The sequence below is a fragment of the Haliotis rufescens genome, unplaced genomic scaffold (assembly GCF_023055435.1).
Source record: "Haliotis rufescens isolate VD_foot unplaced genomic scaffold, xgHalRufe1.0.p SCAF_8, whole genome shotgun sequence".
Classification (NCBI taxonomy): Eukaryota; Metazoa; Mollusca; class Gastropoda; order Lepetellida; family Haliotidae; genus Haliotis; species Haliotis rufescens.
This window is the reverse complement of record NW_025964372.1, coordinates 14,113,301-14,122,677: the sequence shown is the minus strand read 5'-3', so window position 1 is coordinate 14,122,677 and position 9,377 is coordinate 14,113,301. Positions and strand designations below refer to the sequence as shown.

General features: G+C 38.9%; 1 long non-coding RNA gene across 3 annotated transcripts; it reads right to left on the bottom strand.

The window, feature by feature from the left end:
- Positions 1–2,062: 2,062 nt before the first annotated feature.
- LOC125376921 lies at positions 2,063–5,615 on the bottom strand. Of its 3 annotated transcripts, XR_007219381.1 has the most exons (5): positions 5,095–5,615; positions 4,892–4,969; positions 2,963–3,019; positions 2,322–2,579; positions 2,063–2,115 (listed from the first exon to the last, which is right to left on the bottom strand). It is a non-coding gene; the product is annotated as an uncharacterized LOC125376921 (long non-coding RNA). The 3 variants fall into 3 exon arrangements; XR_007219382.1 differs by lacking the exon at positions 5,095–5,615 and having other exon boundaries at positions 4,892–5,028; XR_007219383.1 differs by lacking the exon at positions 5,095–5,615 and having other exon boundaries at positions 4,533–5,022.
- Between the last annotated feature and the right edge of the window lie 3,762 nt (positions 5,616–9,377).

Genomic DNA, 9,377 nt, shown 5'->3' with positions numbered 1-9,377 from the left:
CCTGAAAATGTTTTGTTATTATTAAGCAAGCAACGATAAAAGTCACACGAAAGAACGGTTCTGTCATCAATCAAGGTAGAGCATCGTTATCATGGTTCTGGTAGATCATCTTAGATTCGAACCAACGATCAGCGTATCCTGGTACCGTAAACACGTAAATCAGATCTGTGTTTACTGAGTGAGGGTGCACGTGAATAAGATGTGTGTTTACTAGGTAAGGGTGTACGTGAGTCAGATCTGTGCTTACTAAGTAAAGGTGTACGTGAGTCAGATCTGTGCTTACTTATATATACAGCGAGGGGCCTGCATTAGATGTGTTTACTGAAATTAATACCCAAGTGTGCGCGCGTTAGATTTGTGTTGACGGAGACATACCGCGGTTCGCGTGCGCCACGTTTACTGAGTGTTTACAGCGGTGTTGTTTTAGCAACAATTTTTAACAACACTAAAAACATTTTGAATTTTGAAATTAATTAAATTATGTATCATGATATTTGAATATATATACCTTTGCGCTTTTACAATGCAAATATATAAGATATAGCCTATAGCAGCCATGTGGCTTAAAATTCGAGTTTTGTGGACGTTTGTTATCACTTCAACGAGGGCCAGATACAGTGCGGGGAGTTTCTGAACAAACAGCTTTTCATAATAGAGAAGTGTCGTTATTATTGATATATGTTTACATGTGAAATATTTCATTGTCAAATATACATATGGAGGGCGGAGGGGGAGGGGTGGTGGCGTGGTTAAGGTGTTCGCTCGTCATGCTGAAGACCCGGGTTCTCCATTTCGCCACATGGGCACAATGTGTAAAGCTGGTGTCGCAGCGGCTGGTATATTGCTAAAAGATTAGATGCGTAAAACTTTCTCACTCACACCCATATTGAGGGTTAGATCGGTGTTTTACACCGCAGTCATCTCATTTCATTTATATCACAGCAACATCGAGTCTGGGCAAGACAAACCGGTGGTTGATAGAATGAACAACGGTCCAGTAGTCGGGATACAAGGACACATACATGTACTCAAACACATCATACACCAGATACCCAGTAGTCGGGATACAAGGACACATACATGTAAGGCAGGGCGGGACAACTTAGGAATGGCCAGGAGTCCGAACTTGACCACACAGAAGGAAGCGAGCTACAAAAACATGTTTTATATCATTGGAAAGCTCTCAAGGAGTCGAATCCAAATAATGTGTGTCCCAGTGTGTTCACATGTTCATAAGCTCAAAAATTGGCTCAGAAAATGCATTACTGCAGAAATTTCTGGCCGAATTTTTTTTTTCTGCAGAAATTTCTGGCAGTATTTATTTTTTCTACAGAAATTTCTGGCCGAATTTTTTTTTTTCTACAGAAATTTCTGGCCGAATTTTTTTCTGCAGTAATATTTAGCAGAATTATTTTAATTCAGGAGAAATAACATTCAATCATTGGATAGTTTGAATTGAATTCAGCAATTGAAGATATTTATCTTGGTATTATATTTACCAAATTTATCAAGAAAAGTTGACGTCACTCGAATTAAACAATGGAACAACATGTTGGCCTCATACCTTTGTATACTAGACAGATGCAAATCATTGAACCTTGAGCTTACCCTATAATTATCTAAATTATTATGAGAATTTCAGTGACCATCTTCAATGGCCTTTTGACGACTTTGAAGTGTACAACATTAAAGGTGAATGTGATTCTCAAAAAATAAATTTCATAATTATTCCATGGGGCCAACCAAATATATAATCCCCAGTTGGAATTCAAAGAAACAACCTACATGTGATATACGGTACTCTGAAAGTAGGTTAACTTCACACATGGAAAAAAATAGAACACAACCAAGATTTTACAATATAACTGCATATATTGTTTTATAAATTTCATTGTGCACATCTCATCTTATATATGTATATATATATACAATTCTAAATACACAGCTTTACTAAGAAACAAAAACATACAAAGTACAAAACTCCTGCAATGCAATCCTCGGCAATATCTCAGCCACATAGCTTAGACAAAAAATATGTTCATTTCAGCAAAACTTGCTGCTCCTTCTTTATTGTTCTGATACTGACGCTTGTCTTCGGTGCTTTGTCAGAGTGATCTGAAAGTAAAGAAAAAAAATGTAAAGAATATGAGAACATAATTAAAATCACAGTGCATCTATACAATAAAAGCAAAAATAGTAACCTCATGAAGTTGGGTTGTTTCTCTGCCCACATTACACATATTCTAAGTAACGCTGACTAACCCTAATATTACACATCACAATACATATTTCAAAAGAAATGCAATATTTATTGAAATTACCTTTGATTGTTTTTGCAGTTTTTCATTGTTCTTCTCTATTGCCTTTGAACTTTAGTTGGGAGGGTTGTCGCTTCCCTTGGGGCAGGCATGAAGGGCTTGAAGTCTCATAGCTTGGTGGTGGGTGTCCGGATGTCCCCAATCTTGAAGGAGGGCATCGCGGGTTGTTGCAGGCTTCTGTCTAAGTTCCCTTGCACTAAACACTTAACAGTTGATCCAAATCTTCATGCGTGTGCCCCACCATGAGAAAGAAAGTTTCACCTGAAAATAGTATTTACATCAGTATTATCACTATGAAAACAAATCAAATTGTACAAAACTTGTTTATTTTTACAGAATATTGATTTGAATATTGAGAGAAAAATCAATCTTGTGCATTTAAAAAGTTTCAACATTGTGTGCAGATTCTTTTATACTTAGGATGAGCAACTGGACATGAAATACTTGCTTCAAAACAATTCTAATGTGGTTTAAAACAATTTACATAAATTATAAAAATATTAACCACATGTGACTTCAGCATTTACTTTGAATTGTATAGTATAGCCTCAAGGAATAAATATGCTATACATGATATTGTATGTGGAGTCATATACCAATAATTTCATTGATAACTATCTTCATGATAGCACTAAAAGTGATACCTTGGATTGCAGCGTCCACTTTTGACTGGCCGACAAAGTCTTGCAGCTTTACTGGTCCTGGAAATGTCAAATAAATATTTGAACAATACATAAATTGCAACTTTAATGTAATTGGATAGTCATACAAATATAACAATTGCCAATTTCCATTCTCAAAAATCCACAATTCCTCGAAAAAATTAGACAAGTCTACCAGACAAACATTGAATTTATTCAACAGGCCCGTACCAAGCATTTAGCTAAGACAAAGATAAATTTCTATCCTTCTAAACGTGTGTTACAAATATAATGTACAAACAAATGTCTTGACATACATGGCACGATCCCATTATAAAACAAATCCCATTACATCCTTTACTAATAATATTGGACAAACTACAATAACGTAACCCATATATGTGCACTGTGGATACTAAGCTCCACTGGTTTCTAAATAAGAATCTACATAACTCCCTACCAATAGGATATGTAGACAGTAAGATATGTTTTGGTTTGGTTTGTTGTTTACTGCCGCATTCAGCAATATTCCACCTATATGACAGCGGTCTGTAATTAATCGAATCTGGACCAGACATTTCAGAGATTCATATCATGAGCATCAATGCAGGTCAGCGAGCCTGACCACGCAATAGTGTTAGTCGCCTCTTAAGACAAGCATAGAATTCACTGGAAACTGGAAAGGAAATATCACAAAAAGACATATTGTGCTTGGATACCAATTACACAATAATGACCCATTAAATCGGGATTAGTGCACTTTACCGGGCACACTTTTTCAGATCCAATTATCGCTGTTGGGGCTCGAACGCGCTTCGCCGACTCACCGGCTCTGCTAATTAATGCGTTAATTAGCCGACGCTCTGCCACTGGACCACAGGCGCTATCACATGTAATCAGTGCTCGTTTAACAGGTCATTAGATTCACCATTGACATGCATGTGTAATTGAGTAAACAATGAATTGCGCATGCGTGTGACGTCACGGCCCGCTCTCCCATTCATCTTTTCTTGAAACCACACCCGCAATTGTTTATGTCAACAACCAATGGGATTAACTGAATTAACGCTTGAAAAAGTAAGAATTCATGGCTAACCCTTGCCCAAAGCCAGCTAACCCTAATGACCGAAAAACGGGTGTTTGATCGTAAAGACGTGTAAGTTTCCCTAAGACCTAGAACGGGTGTTTGATTGTAAAGATGTGTAAGTTTCCCTAAGACCGAAAACGGGTGTTGGATCGTGAAGCGAGAGTCACCAGAGCGTGAGGCACGGTAACGGTATAACGAGACAGCGTGGCACTATAGCGCGGTAATTGAGCGGATGGTAGAGCTCGGGCTGCGCCCGGTAAACTGCATTGTTGCCCAGAAATTCGAGAAGAAAATTCGCGAAATTCGATATCGACATGTCCTCTAAAAACGAAGAAAGGGTTCTATCACTAAGGTCCACGCGAGAGTATGTCTCGTAAACTTGCCTAGCCCTACGCCTACTGTTAGCACCACCGAGTAGACCGAGCCACCCACCAACTCGCACCCTAATTAAGTCATGGCCCTGTGGGCAACGAGGGCAACACTTACCTGGTATACTACGTACGTAACACCAATATAAGGCCACGCGAAGCCATATATATATATGGGCTACACAATCCGCGTATGTTCGCAGAGCCCTGGCTCTTCCGCTCTTCCTTTCCTAGCTCATGTTGACATTTTGATAAAAAAACAAAAAACATGCACCGTGCTTTGATTCCGAAACGAAATTTAAATTGGCAACACAGTCGGTGGTGGTAAAAAAACCCAGCGCAACGAAGCCGATGGAGTACCTCACCCCTACATTCGCCGTACCAGTTTATTTTCGCGTTCGTAGCTCAACTCTACCTAATAGTGCCGATGCAATAAATGAACTATAGTTAACGACATTGCACATAAGCATTACTTACCAATTTCAGTGTTTTTCCTTTTGGGCAGATTTCTTGAAGAAAGATGTCTGCCTTGACTGTTGATGACGTTGGTAAGATCTGTAATAGGGTAGCAACATGTTCAGTGAATATGTTCATAAAGAAACCATGATCCAAACAAAAGGCAAAGGTTCTTCAAGATATATACAGTGTTTGGTGTACAAAAATAGAATAAAATGCCTTACCCATGTCAACGTTGTTGAAGCAGAGCTGGTGAACCCTCCTCAAGGTATCCAGAGCTTCTCACTGCGACCAGAACTTGGGTTTTCGATGTGATTTACCGACTTGTTGAATAGTTATCGTTTGATCGTCTGACAGAACGTTCTCGACGATTTAACGATATTTAACGATACCTGATTAGGGTTAAATCTATATATACCATTTTTATGGTCGGGCGTCCACGGCTGATTGGTATATCAAATCAAACACAAGGGTGTATATCATGCCCCTGAGTGTTCACGCCTCACTGGGTGGTCACGTAATAAGGTGTGGCACCAGCATCTCGGGTTACAATTTGATATTAATTCAAGTACTCCACTGATAATGTACATAGGTAGTTAACTTAATTACATTCAGTTTTGTCCGACAAGGAGCGAGTTTACTTTTTTTTAGACACAGACTTTGTAACAGGCTCTTCCCCTGGAAACACATATATTGTAAATAAATATTTTGCCGTTTCCATCAACTTTATCACGTGATGTTCTATAACTGTTGTCTTGTACACTATCCATAGGGTAAGTCAGCTGGCTCGAGGAATTTTCATATAGTATTATCATTAAACAACATACCCTATGCAACAGTTATGTTGCTACCCAGACAAAACTATTTTTTTATTCTATGTTAAATGTAAACGATCAGTTTTTATTATAAATACAAAACCACCTTTTAAGCGGTAATACCTATCACGCATTAAACAACATATATGAACAACCATGTGATTATAAAGTCTCACGTTGGTTCCTCCGTGCAACTTCATGCCTGACTTACATTCATATTGTTCTTTCACCACACTTACGCTTCTCCAAATTTAGAAAGAAGCTGTGTACACAGTGTTCTTGCGAGTTACAATAACGCGTCCGGTTTGGCGGCAACTTCAAAGAGTGGACATATGGTTGCTCCTTCAGGTAGCTATAATTACCCTCTCTATAATGCAATATCGTATTATCCATTTGTAATGAATGATAGTAACACTAAATCGGATTGGATTCAGTTAAATCTACATTTCTCAAGGTCTCTAACATCGAGATTTGAAATATCTTTCATGTAAATACCTTCTTTGTCATGTGACTTGTATATATTCGTGTATATTCAGAATCGTACCTACGCACAATGTCTTTGAACAATGGCACAAGCAACGTGGTCTCTTTCTGTAAAACATAGCACTCTTTATTTCAGCCACAGCAAAGATCCCGAACCACGTGCAGTCAGCAGAGTTACAGCGTCTGGTTACCGTCTTGCAGTTACGATACAGATAAGACGTCAAAATATTTATTGTTTTATTTCTGGAAACGCCGACCCTAGAACGTGGAATTTTGGTAACACGGTTATTTCATATAACAACAACCAAATAACAACCTGTACTCCAAACAGTGAATGTGTGGCTCTGCTGCCATGCGAAACGCGATTTGTAAGAGTCTAATTTTAGTGTATTTATTTCTACCACTTTTGATAAAAAAATACGCAAACAATCTAATCTGAAAAGGAGATATCTCCATCCCCTATGGTGTTATTGCGACTTGTATACTGTCTACATGTACATTAGGCAACTTATTGTAGCTGTATGGCGACACTTGTAGTGTAGCTATGTGACCATGAATTTGCCTGTGGTGATCAGTGAAAGTGAAAACACGGAAAATTACAAAATACCAATCCATGCAGTATTTTGATGATTTACATGCGAGTTTTCTATTATTTATAACGTTAGAAATATTTAGATAAAAATAACTTTATAGACCCTATGTTAATTAATATAACAAATTGTTGTATTAATGTTTTCCTAAAATAAACATATATATCATCTTTTCTTATTGCCCCATCAAAGCTGGTGCTGAGACAATATAGAATACCCAAACGACGCATATTGTACGTGCCGTGCCGCCAGACTTCCTGCCAACTTGGCAATTAAATATCCTCGGGTATTGTCACTTCATACGGTGATACATTGTCTCGCGCACGTGGTCGGTGGGTTTTGTCTATCAGCGCCACGATCACGTGATCGTTTTGTTAATTACTCTGTGTTACGGTCTCGCCGATCCTAAACTTTCAAAGCCTTCAATAAAATTTATGAGATCATTATCTTATCTTTATTCCGACTGAATCCACCTTTATTTCAGACGCCCCCTCACACACACACTCCCAATGCAAATTCACTGAGGCTTGACCGTTACCAATTAACAGCTGTCAATTAAACAGTTCGCATCTAAGTAGTATGTTATCGAATATATTGAAAACCTTTAGCGTGCTACTTTAGGGGGGGGGGGGGGGGGGGGGAGGTGGTTAAAGGAGGGTGTTGGTTGTTCACAGGGTATACCGGTATTTCAATAATTGTATGATATATTTAGTCCTTGGGCAGCCCCAATCTAAAAACAACAATAAAATTCTAACTCTCACCGACTCCCTTAGTGGACTAAAAGCCCTCCAAAACAAAAATACCAAAAAACGACCTAAATTAATAAACCAAATACTTAAAAGCTCCGACGACCTAACAAAAGCAGGCAAACAAATAACCTTCTTGTGGATCCCCGCCCACGTAGGAATTTACGGCAACGAAAGCGCCGATAAAGCAGCTAAATTATCTCTCAAAATACCAGTAATAAGCCTAAACCTACCCATCTCAAAATCAGAAATTAAAAGTGTAAACAAACAAAAAATAACCATAAAATGGCATAATCAATATCAAAACTCAAATAGCCAAATCAAAAAAGTGCTCAGAAAACCACTAGCCAAAACCTAAAATCCTACACCTCTCTAAATAAATTGACAGATTTATTACAAAAACTCCAAACAGGACACACGAACCTAAATAACCACCTAAAAAAACTTAAAAGACACATCACAGGCAACTGCCCCCACTGCAAACAACCCGAAACCACAGAACACGCACTCATCCACTGCACCCACTACCAAACACACAGAACCACACTACAAACCGCCCTCAATCTAAATAAGGTTCCTACTCTAGATGAAATACTAAACCCTCAAAATATACCAGAAAACTTCAAGGCCCTAGACGTATTCCTAATCAAAACAGACCTAATTAAGCGCATCTAAAAACTAATTATTCTACCAATCCAAAATCCAATAAACATACAAACACCCACCTCACCCGGCTCCCATAGTTCCCTCCTCTACCCACCTCGGCATTTATTCCAAATTTAAAAATTCCAAAACTTCAATATAAGCAACCCCTAAAACCCCCCTCTTGGGTTGCACACATCACTTTCACCCTTTTCGGAATACAATAAATGGTCCGGCCAGGCCCGTGTGCGAAATACGCTACAGTCGGAAAGCGCACGTTAAATCTCCTATATCAGTCAGTCAGACCCCAGTGTTTCATATCATTTTCCCACCAAACTAAAAAAGAATAACCCCCAACTGGATATGTTTCGTTTCGTCTGTCGATTCATATTTTGGAAATTCAAGGGGAACCACTCCGGCTTATGCAGCACACACATTTGGGAAGGTTGCTTCAATAATAATAATACCATGGTTTCACAGTCGTTCGGAACTTTTTTAAGATCTGACATCAGATTATGCTGTCCGAAAATTTATCTATTTTTTTTTAGTGGAGACAGGCCTATCGGAAATTCGAACTTGAACAGCAACGCCAAAACCACATTCCGCCGCAGTGACCAGCTGCTGATGACATAGACTAGGCTAGCTTTACACTAAGTCTTGTACCAGGCTGGCCCCTCTGGGTAGTAGGTCTGGTCTCTCCTTTGTCCTTGGACCCCCTTTCCGATCATAAGGGTTGAGTACCCCTTGCCAATGAAACACGTGTTTACCATCCTTTTACCTTAGAGCACCTATTTACGACACATGGGGTTAGTTTTGAGTTCGGTTATGGTTTAGAAGTCTCTTGATATAAACATATTTATTTCCATAAAGTGGAGGGATTGGCAAACAAGCAAATTTTGCTTATCTGAATGCCTCTCCCAAACATGATACATAAGTCTCTTTTAACCAATTAATCCAATGTAATTTTCGCAGTATACTCATCCTTATATAATTTCAGCTTCATGACAGTGTGAACATTGGGTGCCCCCTACACAAGTATGCAGTCACTGACAACTTGACCTATACAAAACGGAAGATGCAGACGACTAGCACAAGCACGCACGCACACACACACTCACACGCACGCACGCACATGCTATATAAGTGCAATTATCTTGGACGCGACATTCAACCCAATTTCAACTCACCTCACTTATCTTACTTTGTTCATGTGCCTAAAGTTTGTGGAATG